Source organism: Delphinapterus leucas, chromosome 5 (assembly GCF_059928025.1).
Source record: "Delphinapterus leucas isolate spDelLeu-1000000601 "Yukka" chromosome 5, BTC_Dleu_Yukka2, whole genome shotgun sequence".
Taxonomy (NCBI): Eukaryota; Metazoa; Chordata; class Mammalia; order Artiodactyla; family Monodontidae; genus Delphinapterus; species Delphinapterus leucas.
The window spans coordinates 45838994-45851912 of NC_143133.1; positions in this window are offsets into that span (position 1 = coordinate 45838994).

Genomic DNA, 12919 nt, shown 5'->3' on the forward strand with positions numbered 1-12919 from the left:
CCATCTATTTGTGTTGCCTTCAATTTCTTTCATCAGTGTATAGTTTTCCAAGTACAGGTGTGTGTGTGTGTGTGTGTGTGTGTGTGTGTGTGTTTACCTCCTTAGTTAGATTTATTCCTAGGTATTTTATTCCTTTTGATGCAATTGTAAATGGGATTTAAAAAAAATTCTCTTTCTGGTAATTTGTTGTTAATGTATAGAGATGCAAAAGATTTCTGTATATTTGGATACCTTTTATTTCTTTTTCTTGTCTGATTGCAGTGGCTAGGATTTCATATACTATGTTGAATAAAAATGGTGAAAGTGGTATCCTTTATTTATTCCTGGGTGTCCCAAAGCTGGTGTCAGCTGTCTGGTGTGTGGGGCTAGATCCTGAAACAGCTGGCTGAGGAGTCCAAGATGTCTTGGAGCTTGTGTTGGCCTACTGGTTGGTGTGGCCAGGGCCTGTTTGGGTCCCACGGCTGGTTTTGGACTGCTGGTGAGTAGAACCAGCTCATGGATTACCTGGCTGCAGGTCCCTGGGGGTCCTGGGACTAGTGTCAGCATGCTGGTGGGGAGGTCTAGTTCCTGACATGGCTGGCTGTGGGATTTGGGGTGTCCTGAAGCTGGTGTCAGCATAGGTGGGCAGGGCTCCTGGGCCTAGTGCTGGCCTGCTGGTGGGTGAGCTGTGTTTTGACATAGCAGATTGCAGGGATGCAGTAATCCTAGGCTGGTGTCTGCTTGCTGGAGGCTGGGTCCAGGGGCTAGTGCCAGCACAATAGCAGACGGGTCTGGGTCCTGGGCCATCTGGTGGGTCCAGGGTGACAGTGGGTTCAGGAGGTCTTAAGGCAGCAGGCCTGCTGGTGGATGGGGCTGGGTCCCTATGCTAATAAGCTAGATGGAGGATTCCAAAAGAGTGCTTGCCAGCACCAGTGTCCTTCTGATGGAATGTGCTCCCAAAAGTGGCCGCCACCAGTGTCTGTGGCACCAGGATGAGCTCCAGTTTCCTCTTGCCTCTGGAGGCTCTCCAAGATGAGCAAGTGGGGCTGACCCAGGCTCGTTTCAATTTATAGCTTCTGTCCTGGGTCCTACTCTGTGTTCCAGAGTGTATGAGATTTTATGTGTGCTTTTTAAGAGTGGAGTCTCCAATTCCCACAGTCCTCTGGCTCTCCCAAAAGTAAGCCCTACTAGCCTACAAAGGCAAAAGTTCTGGTGGTTCATCTTCCCCATGTAGGGCCCCCATGCTGAGGAGCCCATTGTGGGGTTTGGACCCCACACTCCTTGGGAAGAACCTCTGAAATTGTAATTATTCTCTTTTTGTGTTGCTCCCTAGGGGGTATGGGTCTTGACTACACCATATCTCCACCCCTCCTACCCATCTTGTGGTTCTTTCTTTAGTTGTAGAAGATCTGTTCTGCTAGTCTTCTGGTCTTTCTCATCAATAACTGCTCTGTTAATAGAGCACTTTTGGTGTGGCTGTGGGGAGGAGATGAGATCGGGGTCTTTGTACTCCATCATCTTGGCCACTTACTCCTCTCTCTTTCACTTTGGTTAGCTGGATTTAGTTTTTGTTGCTTGCCACTAAAGAACCCAAACTAGTCACAGATTTTAAACATTTATTTAAATATATAAGTAAATCAACTTAAAAGCACATTATCATTTTACATGTTTATAGTACATATTGCTATTGAAATAGCAATAATACAGTAGTCACATAAATTTTCAATTTTCATCCTTCAATTCTTGGACAGATTTCAGGATTTTTCTCTATAACAATTTCATTGTAGTTGGCTTGGGTGATAGACATGAACAATGCTGAGTTTTTAGGTTTAGGGGGAGAATATTTAGATACAGGCTGACAGGTACTGGAGGAGAGCTTATTAGCCTGCTTTAAAGTGTAGATTGAAGAAGATGGTTACATATAAATTTATTTTGTTTTGTTGTACCTAACATGCACAAAAGCCTTTGTCTTTTATACCTGGCTCTTCATTAAATTGTTTAACACCTAAAGTATTGATTTTACAATTAGATAGCTAACCTGCTTGATTTATAATTCTCACAATTGAGGAAAATATATAGAAATATAAATCCTGAGCTTCCCTGGTGGCACAGTGGTTAAGAATACACCTGCCAATGCAGGGGACACTGGTTCGAGCCCTGGTCCGGGAAGATCCCACATGCCACAGAGCAGCTAAGCCTGTGCTCCAGAACTACTGAGCCTGTGCTGTAGAGCCTGCGTGCCACAACTACCGATGCGCTCTACAGCCCGCGCTCCACAACTACTGAAGCCTGTGCACCTAGAGCCTGTGCTCGGCAACAAGAGAAGCCCCTGCTCGCCGCAACTAGAGAAAGCCCGTGCACAGCAACAAAAACTCAATGCAGCCAAAAATAAATAAATAAATGTATTTTTTAAAAAAAAAGAAATATAAATCCCCATATCGAAAAATTTCATTTAAATGGACTTCGGGGAAAAGTTTAGTATATGTATTTCAGGCCTCAAATGCATTTCTGGGCAAATCATATAAAATTTAAAGCCTTGTTTATTGCCCCCTCCCCTTCTTCCATACTTTAGTGATAGAAGTAGACACTGGATGAATCATGAAGGTATCTTTTGTCCCCTTCTTTTCACATTTGGGCCACTTTTATCCCTTTCTCACTACAAGCAATCAGAGTTCACATGGCACGTGGATTTCCTTTTATCAAGGGGAAAAGAGTGAACAGCTGCTGATTCCTGGGAGAGATTGCTTTCCCTCCCTAGAGAAGACTCTGTAATGGTATAACTTCAGGTGTAATGACACCTGAGGAGGCTTTGCATTTTAGAAAACAGAAGTTTACATGGAGTACCAGACTCCTAAATCTTGATATTCACAAGATATTTTGTTTTGGCCAAGTTCCTAATTTTACCTCTACTACAGTCTGATGAATCAGATTCCTATTTGATTTTTATTTTTGTGATGAAGAATCTGAGGCTAAGGATTCAAGTAAGATCTGCTAAATTCCCTTAGATGGGAAATGTAGGAGCTTAGATTACGATCTTGGCTTTTTGGCACTAGAGCCTACATTCTTTATATTTCCCCACTCCACTTTTTCTAAATTCCTTTTAAACCAGGATGGTTCAGCCCAACTTCTCAGCAGCATAGATCCACAGATCTCCTTCTGTTCATCCCGGTCAGCCACTCCCTTCAGAAGTTTCAATTCACTTTATAGGTGAAAAGAAATTAGATTCTTGTTTTGGAGATTTTTAGCCCTACCCTCTTTTAAGATTTAATTTGTTTTACATGAGAGAACATAAACAAAAATGGATGAAATATCCAGTCTTCAAGCTAACAAAAACTATAGAGGAGATAAGAAATAAAAATATCAATTTACAATTTCAATGAACCATAGAATTTTAAGATTGGAAGGAATCTTAAGTCATTAGGTTCAAATGCTGGTATTTCTGAAGTTGTGCTGTGTAACCAGCTCAAAACTAATGTCATTTCAGAAAATCATGAACCACAAAACCACAATGAGGATTTATTCAGTGTTTCCCATTTGTGCTAGATATTGTTCTAAGTGAATTACCCATGTAGTCATATTATATATATATATGTAACCATGGCCCATTATGTATATGTAAGTATAAATATTTTACAGTCATAGAGTCATAACATACGTTTCATTTATATAAAACTTATTGTCCTCACAAGAACTCTATTAAATATTTTCTTTTAATTATTCCATTTTAGAGGTGAGGAAACTCATAGGCTCATTTAACTTCCTTAAAGTCACATAGCTAGCAGCAGTCAGAATCTGAACACAAGAAACATGGCTGAAGGACTGCTGCATTACACTTCCTCATGGGATTGGAGAACAGACCACTCACCTCCCACAAGGATCCTGCCACTGCTCAGGCATGGCAAAGATGATGACTTTGTGAATGATGCTCTTTTCATTATCTCTCCTAACTTCTTTTCCTGTTTTATAGGAAGCTATTGATTTTTAATTATTTACTTTGCTATTGGGTAACTTACTGATCTCAATGATTGGTTGTAATAGCTTTTTGGTGATGCCGTCTGAGTTTTCTAGGTGTACAATCATAACATCTACAAATAAGAACACTTTTTCTTCCTTCATTTCAATTGTTATACCCAATATCAGTTACCTAGTTTATTAGATTGGGTATAATGCAGGTTTTCGTACAAATTAGTTGGAATGATGAAAATGTTGTAGAATTTTGGAGACTCTATAAGCAGTTAAGAAGTTTTCAGGTATAATGCAGTAATGGTCTGGCAGAAGTCAGTATCTATTACAGAGGGGTTTTATATTAAAAATTGACTAAACTTAGGGATATGGCCTGGGAAACACTAAAAGGTTTTGAAACTAAGGCATGCAAGTCTAATTGATAATGATCAGGAAATTGACTCTATTTTAATAGCTGTTGAATTCCACTAATCTATTCATCTGAAACGAGGTGACTAGAAAGAAATAATTAGAATTTTCAGTTTATAGACAATGCTAGGAATGTGTTTCTAAGAGAAATAAATACATATTTTAAAATTTGTACAGCTTCTCTGTGGTCTGACATTTGCTTTAAAAACCTATAAAATATACTATATAAAGTTAACCTGATGCTTATCCAATTTATAAAGTAACTTTAAAAAACAATATTCTGACTCATTTATCCTTTTAAAACCCTGAGATGGAGAATACACTGGTTTTTGAAATTTAGTCCACTACAGAGTTGTTAGGCTAGATCTTAAAGATGGGTATTACAAGAAGATTCTTGATTTAATTGATCTAGGGTAGAGCTTAGGATTCTACATTTTTAGCTACCAGACAAGGTAATTCTGATAAATTGGTTCACAGACTACACATTGAGCAACCCTGGTCTAGGTCTTTACAGTTTGCACCAGGACTTTGAATTTGTGTGCTGTATTTGGTACACATATCTCTGTCACTCATCCTCCAACTTTTAGTACCTTCTGTTTCTCTGAACATGGCAGTTTGTTAAGTTTTTCCATATCCCTGTCCATATGGTTCTGACTTCTTAGAGTGTCATGACTTGCCTACCAGATTAACAGTCAAGTTATCCTTCTAAACTCTACTCAGGCTCAGGGGAATCTTGGTTCTCTTCCTCAGGGTGAGACTGAGGGCTTGCATGTCCCTCACAAGCAGAAGATGCAGCCAAGTCATTCCTTCACTGTAGTGGGGCTAAGCAGAAGGACCACAGGTGAGGCATCTTTCCTGAACATATATGGAAGCCTCCACAGCTGTCCCCAGCCTATGAAAATACCCCATCCTTTGGTGAGCTTGCTGTCACAACCAAATGAGGATTAAAGACAATTAAACGATATATATTAATTCTGTCACTCCTACTTATTTTGCTTACTCCCGAGGAGAGACAGAACAATATTCAGTATGGTTTACTTTATAAAAATGAAAGAGGATACTGTATACATGTAAACATAGGGAAAGAAAAAAATGCTGAATGCACAGAGCTTTTACCTACTTCCATTAATTACTCATAAAGAAAATGAAGAAAGGATAAAAATACACTACCACTAAAATTGAGCAGTGATGATCAATCTGTTTCTGTAATGATGTATTTCCACTAACTGCAAGACCAATAGACACGGATTAAAAAACACAATAGTGAACCAGAAACATCATATACCTTGACTTGTTTGCGTGAAAGTAGGTAGACATATTGTGTCTGTCCCTTGTTCAAAACCCAACTTATATATGACTGGGAGGATGATCAACCAGCACTCTGAGATACCTGAAAGGGAGGGAAGAGTGGTGGTGTATCATAGGAGCCGTGCATCCCACAAATAAGCCTCTGGAGTTGGGACTGAAACACAAGTCCAGGTCACAACGGTCATTGGAGAACTCAGTCTCGTCTTACTGCCTCTTACTGTATGAGTGTCAGACAATCATGAACTGGCTGTAAGAAAGCCCCTCTCAGGGACAGTTACTCAGAATTCAACGATGAGCTCTGCATAGCATATCACTGTAGTGGCTACTTTTAAAAATAAAATAAACAAAATAAATATAGTCTACCACACAAACCAACAAACGGACCAACCAAAACACTGCAGAACAAGAGAAAGAAAATAGCATCCTGAAGACAATCCTCGGAAGATATCCCAAGCTGTTTCAATCATTGGCAGCATCTTCGGGGTGAGTTTACACTTCCAGGACCAAGTCTGATAGAGACAGCCCTCATTTGAATGAGGAGTTCCCAAAATATCTGTTTAGAAACAGTCTTAGCATATTACCATTTATATAATTTGGAAGATATTTTTCAATATCTTTTTTTTTTCTGGTGAAAGAAAGGGGGAGCCCCATCTCTTCTTATCCCTCCTGGGTGGTCCTGGTGCTCCTGCATAGCAGCAGAAAGGGTGTAATTTTTTCTCCTTTCAAAGATCCTAAGTGGAGGTTATTGCTCTGCCTTTATTGTTTGTTGCATTCTCAGCACTGCCTCACTCCTGCTAGTTTGTGTAAGAGCCCGATAGGGGGCTTTCATTATTTTTTATCTAAGTGTCGCCTTCCTTGCTTTTCCCCTTGTTTTCTTTCTTTCTGCCGATATCTTCATTTTCTTTTTGCTAGGATGTTTCTTTGAAAAGGGAGAAAGTAGTATACTTCTTTAAAAGCATACCTCATTCAAAACAAGAGAGAAGAGAGAGATTAATAAATTGAGAAGAAGGGCATGAATTGAGAAAGTTACAACTCCAAAAACTGCAATTGTGGGAGAGAAAAAGTGTGAAGGAACAGTAGATAGTGTGAAACAATCTAAGGCAGAACACTGAAAACCTCTATTCAGAAATGCAACAAATTAGACATTCCCTTTTGCTTGTCAATCTCCTATTCTCAATTCTTATACACCATCTCTTTTTCCTGATGCTCAGTCTGAAGTATTTCCTCTTGTGAAAAGAATAGAGTTTTTCAAACTGAAGAGTCTAATTAGGAACAAGGTTTTCCATCCTTTCACTATTGTGTTGTAAGTTCAGCTTCTCTTTTCTGTACTGTTTACAATGGAAGCATTTATAATAACGGATATCACAGTAGGATACCGCCATTATTGGTAGTATCGAAATGAGAACTGTGGAGAGAAAATAGACATGAGTTCAAGTACTGCAGTGTCCATTCTTTGTAAGTGTTTTTGTCTAATGCAATAACAAGCAGGCACATACCATATTGGAATTACACTAAGTGGACAGTGAAACACCTCGACAATATCATTAATTCGCTATGACCATATGGATTGAGCCTCAAATTCAGTATTGGAAAAAGGTTGCTCACTTCCCAATTTTGACACCACTCTTAGAGGCTACGTTTGTTTAGCCTTCAGGCAGAAGCAGAACTGGAAATAGAGATGTCAGAGATGGCTGGGAGAAAAGGAAGCATTTTTTGGGGAGGGATGTAGAGAATATTAGTTTTAATCACATGCAACTATACTTTCCAAATTTAGCATGCATGAGAATCAACTGTAGAGCGAGGTTCCTGGTTCTTGTCACAGAAGTTTTGCTAAGAAGCCAAATAATTTGCGTTTTCAAGATAATTCCTGGTGATACCAATGCTTCCAGTAAATAAATGGACCACGTTTGTGTAGCAAGGACATAAGGCACGATGTTTCCGGGGAGAAAAATCAAAATAGGAGACGTGGGAAATTTTGAAATTATCCGTGACTCTCTCTTGCTCATGTCTTACTCCCCTGAGCTCTCTCACTCTCTGGCACAATTTCCAATCACTTGTAGATTGATCTTATAGATTTTACCCTCAAATTACCTTTTTAGTTTACCCCCATATTTGCACTCCCCACTCTAATTCAAACCCCTTTCTGCCTGAATCTTTAATGGTATCTTGAGTGATCTCCCATCCTCAAGTCTTATCTCAATTTATTCTAGCCTCCATGTAACTTTCTTTTTTAAAAAAATCTGATCAAATTGTTCTTCTGATTAAAATCCAACAAAGGCCTCCAGTTCTTTACAGAGTGAAGTCCAAGCTTCTTAACGTTGCATATTAGGCTTTCCTGATCTCTCCTTCATCAATCTTTCCGGTTTTCTCTCCAGTGATTCCCCATTCCATCCCCTCTGAACAATGCTTTATTTATCTGACAGCCATGTTGAGCTGTTTATGGTTCCTGAACAGGCAACACTATAGTCTTTCCACCTGAAATATCCTTACTGGGAGGAATCTCCATTCATCCTTCAAAATCCAACCTTTGAAGGTGTAACTCCTCTTTGAGATGTTCCATGACTCTTTAGATAGTCCACTGCCTAAAACCCTTTCTCTTCTCTAGCCACTTGTCAACTTGTAGTAGTTATGTGCTTTTTATCTTCTCCTCTAAAATAGTATGATTACCTTGAAAGCAGGGTTCAAAATGCAAATTTTGAAACATCTAGCACAATGCTGTTTGCTCAGTTAAATTGATTTTAAGAGAGATTAAATCTCATTTGAAGATTTCCATTTTTCAGATATGGAGAGAAGACAGGAAAGATAAAGAAATGTGTCAAAGCCTTTAAAATAGGGCTACAGAGTGATCATATGTTTTTGCTAAAATGAGACAGTTCAGTCAAATAGGATTTCTGTCTTGTTAAGAGGCTTAAGCAGATCACTGTAAGGACCAGGAAACACTTAGAAACCAGTGAGTGTGTCTATATTTATGTTTCAAAGCCTTATGCCTGAAGTGTATTGTTTAAATACTCAGTACAAATATCACCAACTGTATATAGAGCATGCAAATTGCTAATACTTGGGTTATTTTATTCTAGCTGTGATGTGCTTTGAAAAACTATCCAATATCCTTTACCTTATTAAACACTGAAGCCTACAGCAAGTCTGAAGATTTACAAAGTATCTATTTTCCTATAAACGAAGAGGGAAGAAATAAACTTTGTAAAGTACAACATAACAGAACACTTTCCCCCTTCTTCCTCTCCCGTTCTGTTTGTATACACCAACCAGAGTTATGGAAACGCCGGTTGCCCTAAAGTTACAATACATTCTTTCATATCTCTCAGGCCAGGGGTAACTCTTAAAAATTTCAACTTTATGAGGGAATACGAATTATAAAACCAAACAATCCTGTCCCCCAATACTACATGAATACACCAAGGAAAATTCACTGGGGTGGATAACATAGACTTAGGATGGTAGAAGTAGGTAGAAAACCAGAGCCCCAAGGCAGGTGGTGCTTTGATAAATGTTAGTTTCTGAAATGTGTGACCAAGAGTTTTGGTTCTCCATATGGCTCCAAGGCAATCTAGGGAGAGTCTCCTAGCACACATGCTACATTTTTTCTTTTTCCTAGCCTAAATTCTCATAGAAGAGTGACTCACTTAACCTCTCCAGCTGGCTTCAGTCTATTAAAACACTCTGCTTTCAACATGGGCTCTGGTCTGGGAGGGACAGAAAGGAAGAAGGAGGTTGTTGAGCTGATTCTGGGCTCTGATTTGATAAGAAGCTCAGATATGTGCTAGCCGTGATGTCACTGCACAGTAGAGTTAGAGGAGCATCCTATTTTCTCTGCTTCATTTGATCCTACACCCTCTTTCTAAACCTCCCTCTCCTAATCTTTACTATTATTTGACTCAGGGGCAAACTCATACCTCCTGGGGCATTTTTGACCCAGAAGAGTCCTTAGGATAGCCTCCTCTTCCCCTTGGAGAATTGTAACCTTTGAGAGCATACTGAGGTCATGGTTGCCAAAGAAATCAAGAAAACGGAGCACAACTGTTTCAATTTTACTGTCTGTTTCAGGAACTATAGCCTCCAGATAAAGAAGATAGAATACAGCCTGTGGGTCATTTATGTGATAGTTTTATTCTTTCTCCCTCCCAAATTCTCACTTCTATGTTTGAAGACTGTCTGAATCATCTTTGGGAAGTAACCACCTGATTACTCTCTTCTGAATATGTCCCAATTTAAAATTTTATTACATCGTACGCAATTATGTAAAATTTTATGTTAATTTAATCTTTAATGATTAAAGTCTGATTTTTTAAATTGGTAAAATATATAAAAGTTTATAGGTTTGACAACATTAAAAATTTTCCAAAGAGAATAAGGTATAAAATTTTAGTGTATATAAAAAATGTAAATACATGTATGAATTGTTGGGCCCTGAATGGGAGAGGTGTCTTGAGTGCCACAGAGCAAGATTTTCACTTCTCATGTTTTAGATAGTTTTATGCAGCATAAAACGATCAAAGCCTTACGCTAGAGTTTATAACATATTGTTGTGTATTAGGTTTACCCTGAAAGGAAGACCCCGGGGTTGTTTATACCTTATATTTGGGTTCTGTGTTTTTGATCCTAATGTAAGACTTTACATAATCTATGTCTATCGTTATAGTATCATTTGAATCTGGCTACTTTTCATTAGCGTGCTGGTGACTTTGCACTCACTGCTTTGTTGTTCCAATCACTGATTTAATGTTGAACAGAACAGATTACCCTATGGTAAATTTTCCCAGGTTGAAAATTTGATTTTCATAAATTAAATATATATAAATATAAAATAAGTGTGTGTGTGTGTGTGTGTGTGTGTCTCGTGACAAAGTGCAATTTATCCTGGGAATGTGATGCTTGTTCAGCATTTGAGAATTAATCAGTATAATTTATCACATTAACAATCTAAAGAAGAAAAATCATTTGATCCTCTCAGAAGATGTAAAAAATGACTTTTAACAAAATTCAACATCCATTCCTGATAAAAACTACCAACAAACTAGGGACAGAAGGAAACTTCCTCAACATGAAGATGGTCATCTACACAAAAAGATCACTAATTTCTTAATGGTGGAAAATTGAATACTTGCCCACTAAGAGAACAAGGCAAGTGTGCCCACTCTTACCACACCTATGAACATCATACTCTAGGTTGTAATCAGTGCACTGAGACAAGAAAAAGAAATAAACCCATACCAACAGATATGGAAGAAATAAGATAGTCTCCATTTTAGACAACATAATTTTCTACTTAGAAAATACCAAAGAATCTAAAAAAAAGCTACTGGAACTAATAAGTGAGTTTAGTAAAGTTTCAGGATACAAACTCAATATACAAAATTTAATCACATTTCTATATATTAAAATTTAACAATTGTGAAATTTTTAAAAATCATCATTTATAATAGCACCAAAAACATGAAATAATTAGGTACACGTATAATAAAATCTGCACAAATTTTATACACTAAACATTATAAAACACTAATGAATAAAATATTTAAATGAATGGATATAAGCCTTATACATAGGTTGGAAGGTTTAATGTTTATGTCAGTTATCTCCAAACTGATCTTTAGTTTCAACTCAATATAAATTAAATTCTAGCAGAAAATCTTTGTAAAATTTGACAATCTGATTTTAAAATTTATATGGCAAGGCAATGGAACTAAAATAGCCAAAAAGTTTGAAATAAATCATGGAATACATGCACTATTTTAAGACATCATATAACTTTAGTATTCAAAGCAGTGTGGTATTGGTGAAATTATGGAAACACTGATCAAAGGAACAGAACAGACTCCAGAAGTAGACTCAAGGTACAGGATCAGTGAGGTTTTAACAAAGAGTAAGGGCAATTCAGTGTTGAAATATCCATCTTTTCAACAAACGATGCCAGAAAATTGGACATGCAAATGCAAAAAAAAAAAAAATGTTGGTTCTTGAACTCAAAATGGGTCATACTTAAAAATAAAACCTAAAAGTGTAAATTATTTAGGCTATAATACAGGCAAAAGTATTTGTGACCTTGGGATAGGCAAAGATTTCTTTGATTAGACTACAAGAACACAATCTACAAAAGAAAAAAATTATACATTGGACTTAATCACCATTTAGAATTTCAAAACTCCTGCTCTTTGAAAGATATTCTTATGAAATTAAAAATAGAAAAAGCCATGGACTGAAAGAAAATATTTTGTATTACATATTTGATAAGATATTTGTACCTAGGGCTCAATGGTAAGAAAACAAACAATAATTTAAATATGTTTTTGAAAAATACTTAAACTGATACCTTACCAAAGAAGATATACACATGGTATATAAGCACAGGTAAAGATGCTAAACATCATTAATAATTAGGGACATACAAATTAAAACCATGATGATACCACTATTATCATGGAAGAGATTTCAATAGCTGACAATACAGTGTGTGAGGATGCAGAGCAACTGCAACTTGCATAATTTGCTGTTGAGAAGGCAAGTTACTACATTAACTGTGGAAAAAAGATTGTTGACATCTGAAATAGTTAAATATTCACTTACCACCTGTCATTCCTGGGAATACACTGAAGTGAAACAAATACCTTTTTAATGCAAAAATTATATGCAAATATTTGTAACAACTTTGTTCATAATTGACAAGGACTGAAAGTAACAGAAATGTCCATTAACAGGTAAATGGATAAATAAACTGTGTTGCATCATACTATGGAATACTACTCAGCAATACAAAGGAACAAACTATTAATACCACAGCAATGTGGCTAAATCTCAAATGCATTATTGTAAATGAATGAAGCTAGCCCCCAAAGTCTACATACTGTATGATTCAATATACATGATATTTTGAGAAAACGAAACTATAGACACAGAAAATGGATCAATTATTGTCAGAGCCTGGACTAAGAGAGAAGGATGACTCCAAAGGTGAATAGGGGAAATTTTTGAGATAATATAATTTTTCTGTATTTTGATTTTGGTAGTAGTTATATGACTATGCATTTGCAAAACTCAAAATCTATATATGAAAAAAACTGTATATGAATTTTACTCTGTAACATATACCTTTATAAAAATAATTGATAAAAGAACATTAAAAAAGAAACAAGTCAAGTTACACAGTAGTAAGTTCCAGCCCAGATGATGTAGATTAGAAATGTCATAGGATTTTAGGAGCAAATCATCAGAAACTAGAAGGTCAAGGAAGTTCTGATAGAGG